The sequence below is a fragment of the Callorhinus ursinus genome, unplaced genomic scaffold, assembly GCF_003265705.2.
Source record: "Callorhinus ursinus isolate GAN/ISIS: 27379988/994484 unplaced genomic scaffold, GSC_fseal_2.0 scaffold58, whole genome shotgun sequence".
NCBI classification, from domain to species: Eukaryota; Metazoa; Chordata; class Mammalia; order Carnivora; family Otariidae; genus Callorhinus; species Callorhinus ursinus.
In genome coordinates, this window is record NW_027397120.1 from 8,400,983 (window position 1) to 8,421,344 (window position 20,362).

A 20,362-nucleotide genomic window follows, 5' to 3' on the forward strand; every position below is an offset into this window, starting at 1 on the left:
TGGGTTCCGGTTCGGGCTCCCCGAAGGGGTGCGGGCCCTGGGAGGCAGCTCCCGGGCAATGGGAAGTCCTTCCTCACGTATGTGCTTGTTCTCAAATTATCTCCCTCATCTGTGCTACGACTTTCTCAAAGCCTCCGGGCTGGTGTGCGGAGAGCAGCCCGTGTTTTGCTCTCGCACGTGGTTAGTCTGCAGCAGGGGTTCCCCAGGGGTCCACGTGCTGGGGACCCTCGAAACCCTTTCAGGAGGTCCCCCTATCCAAACCGGTGTCATGATCCTGCCAAGGTGTCATTTGCCCTCCTGCGCTCCCAGTCCTTCTGGAATGTCCAAGGGACGACGTCCCGCGGCCCCCGGGTCCTCCTACAGCTGAGGCTCAAGCACGCACAGGCTTTACGGAGGCGTCCGCCTCCATGTCCAATGCGGTAAATAGGGATGGACGGAAACCACGTCCCCAGACTCTCTCTGGGATCTTCCATAATTTTTAAGAGTGCAAAGCAGTCTTAAGCCAACACAGTTTGAGAACTGCTTTGTCTGTTTAACGAGATCGTCGTTTCTGGGGTCAGGCCCAAGCGGCCGAGGACAGATTTGGGAACGGACGTGACTGATTGATGGTAAACAAAACCTCCTGGAGGGCACTTTGCAGAATGGCCAGGAGCACTGAGCTTGCCCTGAGCATCTGCCAGGATGGGGGGTGGAGAGTCAGAGACAGACATCTGTCCCTGGGAAGGCCGGGTAGGTAGCGGTGGCGAGAGTAGTGGTGGCACCAGCTGTTTACTGAGCACATGCCCAGCGCCAGGCCCTGCGCCAAGTGCCCCTTCGCGAGGCCCTTTGGATCCTCACCTCCACCCCAGAAGGGAGGTCCCGTCATCATTCCGGCCTACCATTATACGGATGGGGGAACAGAGGGGGGAGAGGGGCCAGATAAGGAGCCCCAGGGCCCCCAGCGACTAAGCAGCGGAGGTGGTCCTTGGCCGCAGGTCTGCTGGTCTCCAGGACCTGAGTCTTTACCTGCCCACCCCAGTTCTGAGTCCCTGAACTTTGAGTTTCCAAAGAGGTGGGTGGAGAGGGCAGAGCCTCTGGTGGAACGGGGTGGTCACACGGCCTTCCGGAGTCTGGGCTGGGAGGCTGATGCGGGCACTGGGGCTGTGGGCAGGCCCAGGGGGCATCTTCAAGGTCACTTCCTTGTGGAAACAGCTGAATGGATCCACACAACAGCCCCCCTTCTCTCTACGTCCCCCCCCCGCCCCCTGATGCCCAGCCTTCCTGGGGACACTGAGGCAGAGACTCAACCCTGGCCTCCTGCCCCCACTTCCTGCATCGCCTTCTGTGTCCTGCATCCGCCTGGACCGGGGGAAGTGAGCCGAGGAGCCCCTGCCTTCTCGGGAGGGTGAGCAGGAGGGCCTGTCTGCTCCATGGGCCCCCCCCCGCACCTCAGTCTGAGGCTTTCTCCGAGCCCCGGAATTCTGGGCTGTCCCAGCAGCCAGTTCTGAGGTTAGGAAGAGGCCCCCCGCGGCCAGCAGTAGCTCCTTCCGCTGTGAGTTCGAGTCACGACTGAGGAATGGGGAGTGGCTGCCTTCCTCCTCAGGGTTGGCCTCCAGAGCTCAGAGGGGGCAGCCAGACATCTCAAGTTAGGCCCCACAGTCGCCATGGAGACCATTTATTTACTCCTACCTCCAAATGAGATAATCTGGAGAACTGCCATTTTCTGTACTTTCAACATAATGGAATTCAGGAAAATTCCAAAGCCAAGCCAACCCCCAATTCTAAAGACAGAGACCTAGGCAGCCGGCATAGACATCAGGATGTGGGCAAACTTCTCTGTCCTGCCTCTAATCTCCTCCTTCCCCGAAGAGCATGTATTTCGCTGCTGCTCATCTTCTCCCTCCCTGCCTTTGCCCAAGCTGTTACTCCACCAGCAGTGCCCCCCTCCCCACTGTTCAACTGAGTCACCGTCTTACTCCACCCCAAGGACAAGTTAAAGTGTCACCTCCTCCATGATGGCCTCCTGGATTCCACCCTTCCTCCCACCAGCATGACGAGGTCCCTCTCCCACCTAGTGTGGCATTCATGGCTTTCTACCTGACCCTGTGGCCAGTTGTGTGTTCCCAGCTCCCATCCAGACAGCGAAGCCTGGGGACACCCCCCCCCCCCCGCCCCCTGATACCCGGCAGTGGAGTGAGGGAGGCAGCAGGTGCCTGGAGAGAAAACCGAACCGGGAGCTGGACGATACTGGGCAAGTGGCTTAACTTCTCTGAGCCTCAGTTTCCCCAGCTGCGGACCAGGGTCGGGGCCTGGAGGATGTCAGGGGGCCTTTCAGATCTGCTAATCTTTTTATTGTTTAAAAACCTGCCGCTCTCCCCATGACACTTAACATCCTCAGGCGTTTTGCAGATTAGAGTGTGGAGAGGAGGTGGAGAAAGGGGTGAGGGTGGGGTCTGGCAACCGGCTCCCCAACCTTCTGGGGTTCTGCGGACAGCTCACCTGGGGCGCGGGAGGCACCGAAACGCAGCCCCGTGCTGCCCCCGTGTGGCCGCGCGGGCACTGCAGCCAGGACGCCTGTTTCAGCCAGTCTTTGCGAGGATGGCCCTGGCCATGTCCATCACCCATCTGGACCCCCACTCACCTCTTACGAAGGCCAGGGAGCTCCCGGGAGCCAAGAGTAACCCCAGCAACAGGGCGTCCAAGGGCGGAAGGACTCAAGGTCTCAGTCCAGCCAATTAGGAGCATTGTCCTGAAGGCACCTGGATGTGGAAGGAAGGGGTGGTCCTGGGTGTCCCTGGAGGTGCACCCTGCCTGCTTCTTGGCCTCCGGGCTTTCAGGCATGATCACACCCCAAGTGTCCGCAGGGAAGGCGAGGCTGGCAGAGGGCCAGTCGCAGAGCTGAGGCTCCTCGGGAGCCGGCCTGACTCCCCATCCAGTGCTCCCTCCACTGCATCTGGAGACTCCAGGACACAGCTCTTGATGGGAGTGAGGGAGGCCTCTTTGTACCTGACCGTGGTGCAGACACCTCCTCCCCAGCCCCTCCCCACCTTGGTCCTTCCGTCTGGGATGCCTCCTCTTCCCAACCCTCACTCCCAACCCACCCGTCCAAGCACCCAGTCCCAAGCCAGCCTGCACCTGGCCAAGGAGGGCCCTGAGGGAGCCATCACCTACCCCAGCAGGCTCGGAGGTGGGGGTGTAGGAGACGGGGAGGGCCTGGGCTCGCGGCTTCTGCCCGCAGACGTACAGAACTCTATCCCTGCCCACCCTTGTCCCGCTTCCACCTTCTCGCTCCTCCCCTGCATCCTCTCCTGGCTGGGGCTCTCCTTTCTATTCCCTCCAAAAGGCCTGCCTGGCTGCAGGCCCCACCTCCTTAAGTCTTGTGTCTGTGATCTCTTGGCCCCAGCAGGCGGACTCTGCTACCCCTGGCCTCGGACCAACCCTTCCTAGATGGGGAGGGAGGCGCTCAGTGGGTCCAGGGGGCTACTGGGCTCCCAGCCCTGGCTTCCTTTCCTAGGGCCTCCCTGCGCTAACTGAGCACCTGTCCTGCCTCCAGTTTAGACCTGATGGGGTCTGGAACCTCCATGTGGCAGCAGGAACTCATCCTGCTTGAGCCAGTCTAACAGAACAGACCTGACCTCTCCTCTGTCCGCCCCACCCGGTGCCTTTGAGTTCTTTCTGCTCCTTCTCCCACTCCCTCCCTTTTCCCCCCTTCCTCCCCACTCACTGTCCCTCCAGCAGCAAGGAGTTTGCTGGACTGGGCATGTTGAGCGGAAATGGGCATGTTGGGCTGGACTGAGCATGGCTGGGTTAGACTGGGCACAGCTGGGCTGGGCTGAGCTAGGGTGCTTTTTTTTTTTTTTAAGAGATTTTATTTATTTGACAGAGAGAGACACAGCGAGAGAGGGAACACAGCAGGGGGAGTGGGAGAGCAGGCTTCCAGCCGAGCAGGGAGCCTGATGTGGGGCTCGATCCCAGGACCCCGGGATCATGACCTGAGCCGAAGGCAGACGCTTAACGACGAGCCACCCAGGCGCCCCGCTGAGCTGGGGTTCCGAAGGGCAGATCATGAACCAGATAAATCCCCATGCTCCACATCACCAAGATTTTCAAAGAAAGAGTCCAACCACCAAAGGAAATGATCCCAGTTCAGTAGCATCTGCTAAGAGACACTTTCCTCTGGCTCCTCGGGTTCATGGGCTTTCACACAATCCCAGCAGCTCCAGGGCTCCTCCCTCGCCAGCTGGGGGCTGCTCTTTCTGGAACACTCGAGCTTCTGGGCTGGGTATCAGAGGAGAGACCTCACCCCTGCATCCTCTGAGAAGTGAGCTGAGAACAGTTGGCTGATGTTTCGGTGGCCAGAGCCCACCTGGGGCAGGTGGTCTAGCAAGTGCCCGGATGGAGGCCCATTGCTGGCGAGCACCTGTCAGTCATGTCATTGCCCATCTGCCCCGGGCCTGGCCCTACTCACCGCCTGCCCCATTCCTTCCTCCCTTCCAGATTCTAGCAGCGCCCCACATTATATCTGCACCACACTCTGTGAAATATCCTCACATTTATCTCCCCGCTCACCAAATCTTTCTGCTTGTCTAAACCACCAGTTCTGCGAGCTCAACTATTGGTTTTGGGCTTTAAATGACTTTTTTTTTTTTTTTGGATCATTTTCAGTTGTGAGACTTCAATGTGGTTCATTTTCAAATCTCGTTTTTTTTCACAGAATCTTGTTCCTTCCATATGGTTTTTATTTCTTCTTTACATAATCATTTTAAACATGCTTTAAGTATGATTTATAATCTCAACGGAACTCTTCTGTTATTTAAATGTGATTTATAAGTGATTTAAATTTATGTGTGATTTAAATATGATTTGTAGTTTCACACATTATCAAATGTAAGTCATAAATTTAAGTATGATTTATAATTTCATTTGAACTGGTCTATTATCTATATTGCTTCCTTGTGTAGTTTGTGATTTAAAGAAATTATTGTGAGTCTTTCTTCAGCTGGTGTTACCAGTTTTTGCTACGGTGGCCTCATGTTCTCTGCGGTGGAAAATGTCTCCAGGAAAGCATTTGTCTTTGCTTTGGCCTGGATCCAAGAGGTCACATTTCTGAAACCAAATGTTGTGATGACTTTTTTGGTTTGGGATATATTGAAACTTTCCATCTGACTGGGGTGGGGTAGGTTTGGAGCTTCGGTTTCAAATGGGAGCCTTTTTCCACCTTCACCTTTTCCGAGCAGTCAAGCTTTGTTCCTGAGATTTAGCTCTGGTTTTCCTAGTCTCTCTTAGAAAGAAGGGCCAGGCTTCCAGGGTCCTGGCTTTGTTCAGAATTCTCAGTTCACCTCCGTCTCTTGTATGTCAAGAGCTCTATCTCCCCTCCTACGAGCATTAAAACCCAGCCCCAGGGAGGTCCCCTCTACTTGTCAAATGAGATGCAGCGTGATTCATGAATTGTTTAATAAAACTGATTAGATCTTCATAAATAAATAAATAACCCCCAGCCCTAAAGACACACACTTGCATCTCCTGCCTCCCTGGGCGTAGGTGGTCTTGGCTCATGAATGATCCCTCTGACTTGTAGTTCCTACTTTATGTCTGGCTCGAGAAGTACTCGCTTTCCTTCTTTCAAGCTTGCCTCTGATTTACAAAGAACTTGACGTAGATTTGGCGGCAGAGATGATCAGCAGGGCAGAGGTGATCAAAATTTTGGGAACTGACTTTCTGTTATTAATTCCTAGATTAATTCCGCGGAGATCCGAGGACTGACTTAACTGTGAATGATGTAACTCCCTTAAAACGCATTGGCGTTTGCTTTACAACTCAACATATGGTTCATTTTATTAAATGTGCACTTAAAAAGGTGTCTTCTGTCATTGTTGGATACAGTGTTAATTAGGTCAAGCTAATTGTGCTGTTCAGCCTTCTATCCTTACTGCTTTTCTGTGTCTGTTGGGAGGACTGTGCTAATGTCTGCTAAAATTATAGTTTGTTTGTCTCTTCCTCCTTTCTGTTCAGTATTCTCTGGCATAGTTTTTGGTGTTATCATCTTTTGCTCTTATTTGAATCTCTTGTAACTAATTTATAATCAAGTTCTTAAAAATCCAATAAGATAATTTTAGTCTTACTTGGAGTATTTAGTCCATTTACATTTAACATAATTATTAATATATTGGGATTTTTTTAAGCTACAATTTTACTATTTATTTTCTATTTGTTGCACCTATTTTTTGTTGCTTTTCCACACCTTTGTTTTCATGTTTTCTTTAAGGGTTAATAGTTTTGTCACTCTGTTTTCCCTGTATGAACTCGGCACTAAATTATACTTTTATTTGTATTTTCATAATTGTCCTGGATATTACAATATATATCCCCTACTTATTACCATCTAATATAATTTAAGACTTTTATTTCTTCCACACAATGTGAAGATCTTAGAACACTGTATTTTCTCACCCTTTTCTGTTATTGTGAAGCATTTTAATTCTACCTGTGTTTTAAATCAGAACGCTGTGCGCACGGTGAGGGGCCCTGAAGGTCTCAGGGCAGAGGGTGAGGGTACAGGAAAGGTCAGGAAGGGGAACATCCATGCGCTTGGTCTGTTTCAGGGAGGAGAAGACACGTAAACCATCCAGTTAGCCAGGAGGGCGGACAAAGCAGAATCCACCTGCCTCAACCCTGCAGGATGACCTGGGAAACATGAACTGATGGGCTCCTTCTAATTCCACAAAACCCTTTAACTGGGTTGCTCATTAGGAGGACCACCACATTCTGGGGCAGTGGGGGAGAATGTCACAAATTAAACAAAGTTGGAAGGTAGCCTGTCCCTGGCTTGTAACTTCAAGAGCTGTGGTCTAATGCTAAACAAAAGATTCCTAAGGCTCTGCAAAAATGTTTTCCGTCATGAACAGTACCTTTCCTTCCAGCCAAGGCAAAGTCAGATGGCCAGGAGCAGAGCGTCTGGGGGGCATGGGGTGAGGAATATGCCACAGCAGAGCTTGAATGGGGAGCAGGGGCTCACGGACCGAGCCTCAGCTTCTCCAAGTGCATCAGCCAAAGCACTGAAGACAAAAGGTAGCAGCAGCATCTGTATGGTGACAAGGTGTGTGGCACTCGGGAGAAGCACGGTTGAGAACTTGCCAAAACGCAGCAAGAAGGCCCCGGGCCGCGGCTGTCCTTCACCGTCTGCGGTGACCTTGCCCTTCAAGGTGCTGAACCGGCCTGGTGCCAGTAGCGGCCCTGGAGACCCGCTGGCCCCCAGATTAGGAATTTATAAGCAACTCTGGGTTTACAAGAATCAAAATCGTATTCCTGCCCCCCCCCTCCCGCCACCCGTAGAGTATGTCGAGATCCAGAAACAGTCACACAAGGAGAGAAGGAACTAAGACCTCCAGAGAGTTGCCGTCGGGGTGACTGGAGGTGGGGCTGACCTTATCAGGGTGACCCACTGGTCCTGGTTTACGTAGGACTTCCCTCATTTCAGCACTGAAAGTCTTGCTTTCTAGAAACTGCACCCAGCCCCCCCTCCCTGGTCCTGGGCTCCGCAGTTGGCCAGGTGGGCTGCAATTGCAGGGTGGGCCAGAAGCTGGGGGCCTGAATTCTGTCCCTCTGCTGAGTCCTGCTCACCTGCGCTGTGGGGCGGGAGGCGAGGGTGAGGCCTCCGTGCAGACCCCACAGCTGGGGTCACCTGCAGTGTCTGCGGGGGCCAGCCTGGTCCCTGAGAAGTGCGGGAGACAGAGGTTACCCTTCTTGTGGCCCGCCGTTTCCAATCTGACACCTGGAGGAAAATCTCTGTGGCCCCCAAGTATATTCAGAGGGACAGGAACGTTATGGGAAGCAGCCATAAACACAGAGAGGCAGCGAGAAGGGCTGGGGGTCTGCAGCCAAGACCCCTCCCCAGGTGCAGCTGATGGTGGGGAGCCTGGCTCCCCCCACTGCACCCCGTGCCAGCCGCCCCTGCCCCCAACTGCGGCTCCAGCGTGCCTGCATGACAGGACGGACTGGGGGGGGATGGTGAAGACCTCTTTCTCTTGACTACCCCTCCCCCACCCTGCTTCCTAGACTGGGAATTAGAGGGCATTTGTTAAAAATATTAAAATAGCACACAAACGATTTGACCATCTATCCATATTCCGCAGAGAAGATGAAGACGTCCGCTGTCCTCCAACCAGGCCACTCTCTGCAGGGAACCGACCTCAGGGCTCTACGGAGCAACCGACTAGACTATTACAGCGTGGCCCGGGACCTCTGGGGAGGAGCTGAGGGGCACGGAGCTTCCTCCAGGGAGTGCTCCTTCCCTGGGAACGGGACTCCTGGGTGCTGTACCTCCTTCCCTGCCTGGCCAGGGGTGTGCAGTGAGGCCAGGACACCGAAACTTAGCACCAAAAGGAAAGTCATTTCCACTCCCCCCACCCCCAAAGAGGTTGGTTGATCCACCTTGCCACTGTGCCTTATGGTACTTATCAGCATTTTCAGCGTTTTCCTGACAACTTGAGAGCTTCGCGGGATTGGCTCAGGAATCAGGACAAGATGTGCTTCCTATGAGCTAAGCTTGTGCCTTCCCTTATATCCCTTTTGATTGGTCCTGCTGCTTAAAAAGGAAGTCTCAGAGTCGCTCCTCATCACAAATCATATTCATAATCAATACTTAATATACTGCAGGACATTTTAAAAAGTATACATAGTCAGGCATAGTTGGTTTTTCAGGCTTTCCTGGGCTCTCTGCCTAAAACTCTCAGCCAAGAATGGATGGGGGGAGGAGGGAGGAGAAAAAGAGTCAAATCCTCTGTGCGTGCGTGCGTGCGTGTGCGTGCATGCATGTGTGTGTGCGCGCGCGTGTGCGTGCATGTGTGTGAGTGTGCGTGCATGCATGCGTGTGTGTGCATGTGTGTGAGTGTACACGTGCACGTGTGTGTGCATGTGCGTGCATGCGTGTGCCTCTGCGTGCATGTGTGCATATGCACGTGTGTGTGCGTGTGCGTGTGCGTGCGTGTGTAAATATCTTGTACCCTGAGGCTTCAGGGTTGGGTCCTGCAAGGTGCAGGAAGGATGTTCCTTTCCCTTAGGGTCCCCCAGAGCAGCAGAGAGCGCCTGGATCCCTGGCCCCCGAGTAGTGGGGCCTCACCGCCACCTTCGGAGTGTGTAGGCAGAGCCGCAAGTGGCTGCGGGGGGGCCCAGGGCAGAAGAGGCCCGTGGGGGGCTGGTCAGCCGTGTTCCAGATACTGAGTGCCCACCAGGGCCGGGGACTGTTCTAGTGCTGGGAGCGTAGCCCTGAGCAAGATGAGTGTCTGTCCTCAGGGAGCTCCGGGCATCTCCTGACGAGGCTGGACAATGCAGAACCAATCGAGGTCCTTTCAGGGCCGGTCTGGGCCATGGAAAGCATGAGACAGGGTAGTGGGTGGGGGGTGGCTGGCAGTGCTGCCGGAGAGGCCAGGGTGGGAAGTGAGCATGGGCAGGGGTGGTAATGCTGAGGGCGAGAGAGGAGGGGGCATCACCTCAGCTCACTCTCCTGGTCAGACTGCTCTGCAAAGCTCTGACCGTCACATCCAGCAGCCCTTTGCCCTCACAGCTAGGATGTGCAGTGAGCACCTCACACCCCTGACCCGGCTGACCTTCACCACCTCTGGAAACCTGCTGCCCACCTCCTTGTCTGCCTTAGGGCCCGATGCCTCCGTCCTCCCCCAGGCCTGGGTCCCTGGCCAGGAGCCATCCTCGGCTCGGTGCTCTCACCCACACTCCATTGGCTGGGATTCTGTAGGTGCATCCTGCAGCTAAATCCGGACGCTGGCCACCTCACCACCTCCGTGGCTGCTGTCCAAACGCACGCCTCCATCCTCCTGGTGAGTGGCTGGACAACGGTATCCACGCCCTCAGCCCTCACCCCGGACTCCTTACAGAAGAGGCATTCTGAATGCGAGCTAGAGGCTATCCTTCTGCTCAAACCCTGCCCAGACTCTCCACTACTCAGATGGACGCCGAGTCCCTGCCGCGGCTCCCAAGGCCCTACACGGCCTGCTCTCATCCTCTGTGACCTGGCTCCTGCCATGTCCTCTCGCTCCCTCATTCCAGTCCCACAAGACCCTCTCTGTTCCTCAAACCCAAGGCCTGCCCCCACCTGGGGGCCTCTGCCCTGGGATGCTCCTGCCTGGGACACTCCCATCACCTGGCAAGGAAGCCACTCTGACCCTCCTGCTCTTCTTCTTTTTCTCATGGTACTTTTCATCTTCTATACAATTGTCATTTACTTATTCAACTGGCTTATTGTTTTCCTACCTCCCCCTAAATAGCTCCAGGGACATAGGAAGTTCTGAGGTTTTGCTCTCTATGTCTCCTCTTGCAAGCTCCCAGATTGGTGCCTGACACGTAGTTTGTGCTCCATAGATGCTGCTCACCGTTGGGTGAACTTGAGCCCTGGTTGGCCACGGAAGGAACTTGAATTTTTTTCTGGCCACTGCAATCGGCAATAGGAGGGTTTAAGCAGAAGTGTGATGCGAGCGGATTTATGCTTTAGGAAGAACCCTGCCTGCCATGTGGAAGATGGACTGGGGTGGAGGCGGTACACCCAGGAGCAGGCAGGGATCCTGGCCATTTTCATTCCCTGGGAGGTCCTGGAGCAGCGCTTCCCACAGGACTTTCTGCCAGGGTGGAGATGTTCTGTACCCGTGCTGTCCGGGAAAGTGACCACCGGCCACCTGTGGCCACTGAGCACTGCAGCCCGGCTCGTGTGACTGAGGAGCTGGGTGTTAAATTTCACTTTATTTTGATTCATGGAAATTTAAATTGCAACATGTGGCTAGAGGCTCCGTATGAACACTGCAGTTCTAGAATCTTGGACAAGGGTGGAAACAGGGCAGCCAGGGGAGGAGGCCACACTTGGGATGCATTTGGGAGAGGGACTCCAGAGACTTGGATTCGGGCGGAGGGAGGGAGGCTTTGGCCTGAGCGTCAGACAGGGAGGGCTTAGCGGGAGGGCTGTGGACGGGAAGGGCACTTCTGTTCTATTGCGCGGGTCTGGAGCACCTGCAGGGAGAGGGCTGGTCTGCACAGAGGAATGCGAATCACCTGCCGGGAGACGCACTTTAACCAGAGGAACAGCCGAGAGAGATTGGAGGGAGAAAGCACGGCTGGAGCTGCAAGAGGCTGGGTCCTCCCTGACACCTGCCCCCCGGGTCTGGATTCCACTCACTGTTATTAGGGGAAGAGGGGCTGGGCTCCCAAGGTTAAGTCCAGAGGCGGAGAGCTAATGCCTATCCTGCCCCCTGGGCTGTGGCCTGTCAAGTGCATCCTTGCTACGGATGGTGGCCCACGAGCTTCAAAACCCAGCTGGGGGAGAGCAGACTTTCTCCCACAAATACTCCAGGAAAAGCAGCTGATGAGAAGCCAGTCTGACCGGAGGCTGGGATTTTACTGGTGATTAAGTTGGGGTCATGGAAAGATGCAAATCGGCTGGATTTCTGAGCCTCTGTCGCTGTCCTGTGGGGTCAGAGAGCATGTCTGTGGCAGCCGGTGAAAGCTTTGAAGATATCTAGACTGACTGACACAGGGGGATGAGCAGAGGGGAAAAACCCCTCATAAAAAAAAGGTTTCTTCATGCTGTTTTCTGAACCCACTTCAACACCTGTTCTTAAATGTTGAGGGTTTCTGTTAAGCCCTGAGTCCAACGTTTTAGGCATTTTGGTCTTGAGTGTTGAGTTCCAAGTGGCCTCTGGACCCTGAGCTACGGCTTGTATCCCAAGGTCCTTGTTAAGGACCTCCTGGCAGCCGGTCAAGGGGCTCTAACTTTGAAAACAGAGCAACACTCTTACCTGCCACGTACACGGGAATGGACCCTGGCGTGTGGGGATGGGGTGACCTGGAGCCCAGCCCTTTCACCCCCAGCCCTCCGCACCCCCTCCCTGCCCCCAGCTCTGCTGCTCACACACGTGCAGTTCAAGCAAGCAGCGGTTTCATGAACAAGCAGGACATAAACGAACGTTCTCGGTCCAAATAAGTGGGTAGAATGGGTGGTACAGGGTTACGTGGGATTCTGTTACTGACTTGGTGAATTGTCACTCCCAGGTTAGGAGCGGGGACCTGAAAGGGACACCCGAGTCCCCAACTTGAGAATGTGGACTCCATTTTCCGGTCCCTCGACAGGCCCAGCAGAGGGCAGGCTGGCCCTGGGAATGCGCTGGAGGCGGCTCCAAATGGGAGGCGCCGGCTTCCCAAGCAGGAGCCCGTGGAAGCCTGAATCTGTTACTCCCTCCAAAGTCTCTCTCCCCACTGGGCCCTGCCAGGACCCAAGTTACTCCCCATCAAAGGTCTTTTATTTACCTCTGGGAGTTCTCAGCCAGGTCCCCCTCCCTTCCTACACTGCCCTGCCCTGCTCCATCAATAACAATGTCCTGGTTCACCTGTCTCCGGGGGGCTGGGGTTCTGGGCGCTTGGAGCCCAGGTCTTGAGAGAGGGCTGGCTCCCTCCCTCCTTCCTGCTGCTTTGGGAGGAGGGCCAGCTCACTTGGAGCCAGCTCTGGGCCTGCTGAGCCCACATGGCAGCCCTGGGCCATCTCCCAGCCCACCTCAGCTCCCCGCCTTCCTGCCCAGACAGCCCGGCCCAGAGGGGAGGAACCTGCGTTCTAGACCAGCCCGGGCCCTCCCAGGTGGTGCCAAGTGACCTTGGCTCTCCACACCTTGTTTTTTCATCTGTAAAATGGGACTCAGTGGGTTAAATTTGGAGAACTGTTGAAGAAGAGTGTCTGAGATAGATACTTGATAGATGATAGGCGATAGAGATGATACACATAATTTTCTTATGCTGTGGGGCACTTTGTTTTTCCACCTGAAACCTTCAGTGACCTCAGTGTCCTGAGGCCAAGTGTCCGCGGCCTGAGGGGCCGCCCCTCACCCATCAGAAACCCGCTTGCGTCCGAGCTTTGTCAGCAGGCGGGGCAGGAAAGGGCATTGAGTTTTCCAGCCCTTTCTTTTAAATCCTTAGAGGCTGAGTTTCAGGGCCAGGCTGAAAAAGTAAGGAAACCCTGAAATTCTATATAGGTCTGGATCATTCCAGAAGCCCCCAGAGATATGCAAGACTGCAGAGAGCTACCAGGAGCTGCAAAGCCTCCTCACGGCCCTCCCTGGCGCCCGGGCACCGGTGGCGGCTGCTGAGGCCGGATTCGCGTGTGGCTGGAGGAAGGGGGAGGGGTGCAGAGGACACAACACTGCCCAGGGCATGCTCATGTCCACCGTTTGGATCACAGCACAGGAGATCGGCCCCTTCACGAGGCTTAGCCCCAGCCCCGAGCTTGCTCCCCAGGTCACCCCAGGCCCCCGCCCCACCCCAGCCCATCCCGCAGGCCATTCCTTCCGACAAAGTCCCCTGCGAACGGCTTTCTTTCCAGCTTCAACAGCATGGTCGGCTTCTGTGGCTTAATAGGATGTGTGCCTTGTGTGAATTCCCATACAAAACCTCTTTGGGCTCATCATCTTCATTTTGTTGGGTTTCCTCTGACTATGTAATCAGTTGAAATGTTAATTCTAAAAAGATGGCCCGGCGCACAGGGCTGGAGGTGATTTGGTCTGGCTCCTTCATAAACAAGGAGGAAGAGGGCCCAAGGAGTGACTTGCCCTAGGTCGCCAACCCCTGGCAGAGTGGGAGGGTGGGGGCTTAAATCCGGGTCTCCCGAGCCCCTTCCTCGGTCCCCAGGGCTTTCTTCTATGCCGCTGCTGACTCAGCTTGCATTTCCAGCACTGATTTCCCTGCAAGTAGCAAAGCACTAGAATGACCCAGGAACTCAGGAGGCCCCAGCAGGAGCTTGGGCCTTCTTGGAAAGGAGGTCTGGAGTGGCGTGCACCCACTGTTTGCTGCAGGTGTGGGACAAGGGGTGGGGGCACGGAGCTCTTTCTTTCCTGCTTCAATCATTCACTGAGTGGGGATCGCAGCATCCCTGACCCCCCTGGGGGTATGGGTGACATCGGGGCTCTGCTGTCACAGAGGCTGCCTTCAGACTGGAAAGGGGAGGGGCGCTGGCGGCCAGTGCCCCCGCAGGAAGGTGGCCACGCTGGCCCATCCAGGACGGGGGACCAGGAAAGCAGCACTCATGGCTGTGCCCGGGGCCCTTGGGCAGATCAGAGCCTTGGTTTTCCCATCTGCACACGGAAGGGGGGGAGGGGCGCAATGCTAACAGTTTATTTCACAGTGTTGTAAGGATAACATGGAATCTCTGAGAGCCTTTACCAGCAAGAAAGGTCAAAGAGGAGCTAACAATGACTATCATGACCCAAGCGCACAGGTCCTGTGGGTTTGGCTGGTGGGAGTGGGGAATGAAAGAGCCATGTCACCAGTGTTAAAGTATCAAACAAGGAGGCTGCTAGGCTGGGTGGCTCTGACACGTTGGTAGCTTCCTCAAGCTAACCCAAACCGAAGCTGAGTCAGTGCGCTCGCTCGGAGAAAACGAAGCTTGAGAACAGTGGATCACGGGCAACTAGCTTTCCCCCAGGAAGGCAGCCACTTAAGCTATAGCCAGTCAGGGGCGCCTGGGTGGCTCAGCCGTTGAGTGTCTGCCTTCAGCTCAGGTCATGGTCCCGGGGTCCTGGGATCGAGCCCCGCATCGGGCTGAGCCCCGCATCAGGCTCCCTGCTCCGCGGGAAGCCTGCTTCTCCCTCTCCCACTCCCCCTGCTTGTGTTCCCTCTCTCGCTGTGTCTCTGTCAAATAAATAAATAAAATCTTAAAAAAAAAAAAGCTATAGCCAATCAAATACATTTCCTTGCTTTGTTCAGCGTCTTCTGTAAAAACTTCTCCCCAGCTCCTGTCAGTGAAGTATTCCTAACCTTTGGATTCAAATCAACGTATGTTCAAACAAACGTACCTCATTTTATCTTTATACCACTAAGCACGTTGCACAGCATGCCACCGTCAGCCTCCTGCAGTCCCTGAAGGGAGAGCAGGTCTCCAGGGGGAGACAGGAGGGGGCGCCCAGGCAAGTGGCTCAGGGACTGAGAAGGTTTTCGGCCCCCTGTGCACAATGCCCTCGAAAACCTGCTCTTTCCCCGGGGGCAGCTGTAGCTAGCGGCCCGAGGGGGCCCCTCACACCCCAGGGCCCCCCTAGCATCATGAAGGATGGGAGATGGGCAGACCTGCCCCTTCCTCCCAAAATGAATCAGGCCATTTCTCGTCACCGAGGGCCTGCAGGTCTGGCTGGGGAGTGGAACCCAAGTTTCTGAGGGGGGAGGCTTCTAGGTTCAGGGTAAACTGAGCCCAGCCACTGCTGAGGCTCAGGGAGAACAGGCTCAGCCCCACGCGGAGGCTCTGTGTGGTGAGAATGTGGGGATTTGGGCACCAGGTGTGAGTAGTGGCTAGTAAATACCCACGGCCTTTCGAAGAAGGTGGGTGCTAATCTTGGAGATGCAGGGTGTGCAGGGTCCAGCGTCGACACGCAAACCATGCCCCTCAACACTGCATTTACTTCTGTCTGTTCAGTGCAAGCCATGGAAGGTCAGAGTGCCTGATAGTGGGCGGTCGGCCTCCCTCCCTTAACAGCTGGCCCGGGTGGCGCGGGTGCGCAAATGCGCACATGCGTGCGTGCGTGCATGTGTGTGTGTGTGTGTGTGTGTTTTGGGTGGCAATGCTTCCCAGACTGGGCTTGGAGCACATGGGATCGTTCCAAGTTTAGAAAGCAAATGTGTGAAGGATGAAGGGGGCGCTGCCAGAAGGCGTGGGCTGGTGCATCTCGGTGCCTCTTCTGGAAATTAAGGAAGAAGAGTTCTAGTCCGAGTCCTCCTGCCGCCAGCCGTGTGGTCTCGGAGAGGCACTTCCCTCCTGGGGCTGCCACTTCTCATCTGTTATCATTCATCACAGCCACGGCAAAGACTCTCCCAGGGGTGTGTTTTGGGGTGAGGAGGGACCCCCATCTTCTTAGGGGTTGGATTCGGTTGGGAGATGGCAGGGGAGACTGGGAGTCTCAGGCTTATCCTTCCGGGAGCACAGAGTGAAGGCGCCTCCGGCTGTAGGCTCCCGCCTACCTGCCGTCCTCCCACGGTTCTCAGAAAGTTTGCAATTGGCACAAGGATTCTGCAGCTCCATATCATTTGGACATCTTCGCATCTACAGCTCGAACATCCAATGATTCTGTGGCAAGTCCTCCTTCTAGGATACCAACCATGTTGGTTTTCCCAGGACTGCGGCTTCGGTACTGAAACCCGGAATGTTCTAGATAAGTTAGGCCAGTTGGCCACCCTATCATGTCCTTACTGAAGCAGCTTATCTTTGGGGGAGGGAAAGACACACCATTTAGAAAGCCTCCTTGATGCCCATGTGCCAAGAAAAATGGGATCAGTAACCCAATCCAGTAGTAACACTGGATGGGAAGGGGAGGGAAGCTCATCCCATCTGTTTCTGAAATAGTAGCTTTTATTTTAACTTGCAAAACACAGAGGGAAAGCAGCTGGAGCCCATGTTGGTGTGACTGATGGGAGCGGAGGGGAAGGGGGCACTTTTAAAAAGGAGAAGAATTTCACAGTGAATCTCTTAATCTGTTTCACAAAGAGACTCATAAAACCTTAATATAGCCCCAGGGCTGTCATATTTATCGGCGCACAGCAAGCAACCGCAGCGCTTGGACCGAGCCCAGAGAGCCTGCAGCCATGCCCCGGGGTGGGGTGCGGCCCACAGCAGCAGAGCCCCCGCTGAGCTGGGTACAAGTGGCACAGCAGGCCCCACACTCCGAGGAGGCCGAGCTAGGACCCCATCTGGGGTCCCGCGTCTCTCACTCTGTCTAAGAGCTTGATCGTGCCCAGCCCTGCCCCAGGGAGGAGGTGGAGCCCAGGCCCCGGGAAACCCTGGAGCATATCACTCCCCAAGCGCAGACCACATCTACGCAGCGTGAGTTCACGAGCACGGTGGACACACTTGAGGCATCGGGTATGGCTGGAGGTAGCTGAGAAGGAAGGGGGGCTGGCTCAGGGATCAGGGAGGCTCCCGTGGCTTCCTGGGGAGGGGCCCCGGGCTGGGCTCCAGAGCATCTGGGAAGGCAGGAGGGAGGGCACTGAGGGCCGTGCAGGCTGGGGGTGGCCTGGGGAGGGCAGGAAGGGGCGGGCACCCAAAGTTAGGATGAGAGATGAACTCCACCCTCGTCCTGGCCTTGGGGACAAGAAGAAGAAAAACAAAGCAAAGCCTGTCCTTCCAAAGGGCTTACCGTCTAGACTCCACCTGGGGGAGGTGAGCTTAGAAACCCGTGCAGGAGCAGAGGGCGAGCCAGGACCACGGGCCAGTCTGAGCCAGTGGTGGCCAGATGCTCCAACAGAACTGGGATGAGCCATGGCCATGGGCGCACCTTCCAGATCCTGTTCTCCCCTCTTTCTGCTCTGCTCTATCACTGGCCCAGGAATCTGGGAATTTTTATCTCTTTCACGCTTTAAAGAAGTAACTTCCAAACAGTGGTCTATGTGGGAACAATGAAGAATCAAGCGTTTCCTGCTCAACGGCAAAATGTGAAAAATAGAGAAAATATGAGTTTTTCATAAAGCTGAGTTTTTCCACCTTATAGGCACGCCCTCTGCACGGAGAGCACACTGTCCTTCCTCCGTTGCTGTTTGATGGGCATCAGTTAGTGGAATTGTGGTGACGGGATGGGGCTCTGGTCGTTCTGGCTCTGCTTTGTTTAGTATATTTGTTTGTTTTAAGCTAGCAACCCAGTATCAGTCCCTGATCCAACTTAAAATGAAAAGTAATTTCAGATTCCTGAAATCCTCAAGCCTGAGGACCGCTGATTAGACCACCGACTCTCTCCCTGGCTAGAATATATGTCTGTGTAACTTGGAAGTTTGACGTAGGGACATTTGGCATCAAGAAGACAGAAGCGTCTGGACCGTGGGGGACCAAGACCTAACTGACTGTGCCCGAGAGTACGCTGTGTCCACGGGAGAAGCCAGGGCCCATAGAAGGCGAACCCCACAGCTTCCCTCCTGCCTCCTTGGCTCCGCCCCTTGGAAGACATGTGCCTCTGTGGTCATGGAGGGTGGGGACAAATTGGGAGGGGGTTTGGGTGATCCTGCAAGATTAGAACCTACACAATCTTTGCGAAAGTTTGTGAAGGTTTGAAGCAGGTATGGGAAGGGAGAAAGGGGAGGGCAGGCTGGGGGCCAGCCACTCTCACGCCGCACGTTCCGCGGCAGAGGTCCATAGAGAACCCTGGCAGGTTGGAAATATGACAGCGTCATGTACACAAGCCATAGACAAGTCAGAAGAAATCGGAGAAAAAAAGAAAAAAGGGGAAACAGGGGAGACGAAATAGAAAGTTAGAAGATCAAGTTAGAAAGTCTAATATCTGCAGAAGAGAGCCAGAAAGAGCACCCAGTGAAAATGATTAAATTCATCTGCTAATGTGATGTCTTCAGCTGGGTGAAAAGTAAGCATGTTGAAGCCAAAGCAGAACTCTGAGCCCTCTTGCACCCCACTCCCCGCTTGTAACGCACCCCCTGCTCCCAGACAGGCCTCCCCTGCTGTCCTACGTTAGTGACGAGCATGGTCATGGGCTCGGGAGACGGAGCTGGGAGGAGGCAACACCTGGCTTGCCATTATGTTGTCTGTGACTATCTTCCTAAGTCAGGAGAACTGCTGGAGACGAGGCAGGGCTGACGCCACCCTTCTGGACCCGGGACCCCGGGGAGAGTCATGGCCCCAGGGAAAGACCTGACTTGATTAGGTAAACGGTGCCATTTCCTTCTGTCGTCCCCACCGTTTTCAACAGAGAGCTGCCCCATCAAGCTGAGTGGCGGGCAGGAAGGAACCAGCCTCAAACTGGAACCAGCCTCAAACCAGCCTCAAACTCAAACGCAAATCTATGCGTAGATTCAGCAAGAAGAAAAGACCAGGAGGAAAGGAATCTTAAGTAAAAGTCAGATGAACAACCTGCCTCCAAAGAGGGCTTGCTCACAGAAGCGAAGGACAAGATCAAACGAGTTGCCCACAGTCCAGCAGAAGCCACAGACACAGCCGTCTGGAGAGTGGGGCTCACCTGAGATCTGGGGATGCTTCCGGGAAGAAGCTCTGGGACAACAGAAAAAGATGAAGGGCAAGTTGGCAGAACGGGGAGACAAGTGGAAAAGAAAAAGAAAACATCACAGGGACGGAAACTATGTGCAAAGCAACAAACCCCCTGAAAACACGAGTTTGATCCAATCATGCAAAACAAACCTGCATGAACAAAGATGCAAACGTGATTGTGGAGATGATTTGTGTGGAAGGCAAAGGATGAGCAGGTGCTTCCGAAGAGGAGAACAGAAGGAACAGAACAGAAAAGACATTCAAGGGAATTACAAGAAGCAAACTTTCCAGAAGAGGGACTTGAATCTTAATTCAACAAAGTACATTGTATCCCAGGAAAGAAAAAATGAACAGAGTGATGAATGCTGAGGCATAACTGCGTTTAGCTACTGAACACCATGACGGAGGCAGAATCCTATAAAGAACAAACCCAAACAGGGGCGCCTGGATGGCTCGGTCGGTTAAGTGTCTGCCTTCGGCTCAGGTCATGATCCCAGTGTCCTGGGATCGAGCCCCACATCGGGCTCCTTGCTCAGCGGGGAGCCTGCTTCTCCCTCTGCCTCTGCTTCTCTCTGACACATAAATAAATAAAATAAAAAAAAATGAACAAAGCCAAACAAACTGAAACAAAACAAAGATTCTCCCCCGACATCCCAGTGCCTGTGGATGGTGGCCAAGGTCTACAGAGTGTGGAGAGAAGGGGAGTGAGACCTAGTATCCCTGGGATGCCAAAGGTAGCAGTGGCAGACGGTTCCAAAAAGCCTTTTTAGGACAGAACCCTGAGAAATCAGACCACACATCTCAGAAACCAGCCACCCTCCTGCTAGAAGGGTTGGTGGTGAGCACTGAGTCTATTCCGTCCTGGAATTAAGACTCTGTAACTCTTGGATTGACGGTATGGGACAGGACGTCGGCTTCGCAGAGCTGGCCAGCATGAGTAATGATGCCAGTAACCGAACTGGGGGGGACAGGGGGGAGGGCGAGAGGCACTATTTCCCTCACCTTTTGCAGCCGGAAAGATGAACACACTTGAACACACAGTCATCTCAAAATATAATAGCCCCAAGCTCTTATTATTTGTATACTCTTTCCCCCCCCCCCCGAACTTTAAAGAGATCTTTTGGTCCTTCTTATATTGCATTTTTGCGATTTTTTTTAATCAAAAAAAAGGTCATTATCCTGAAAACATTTCTTTTTGAGTTTTCTCTTTTCCATCTGGTTTGTTTCATTCAAAAGAAGAAGAAGAAGAAGAAGAAGAAGAAGAAGAAAGAAGAGAAGAAGGAGAAGGAGGAGGAGGAGGAGGAGGAGGAGGAGGAGGAGAAGGAGAAGAAGAAGAAGAAGAAGAAGAAGAAGAAGAAGAAGAAGAAGAAG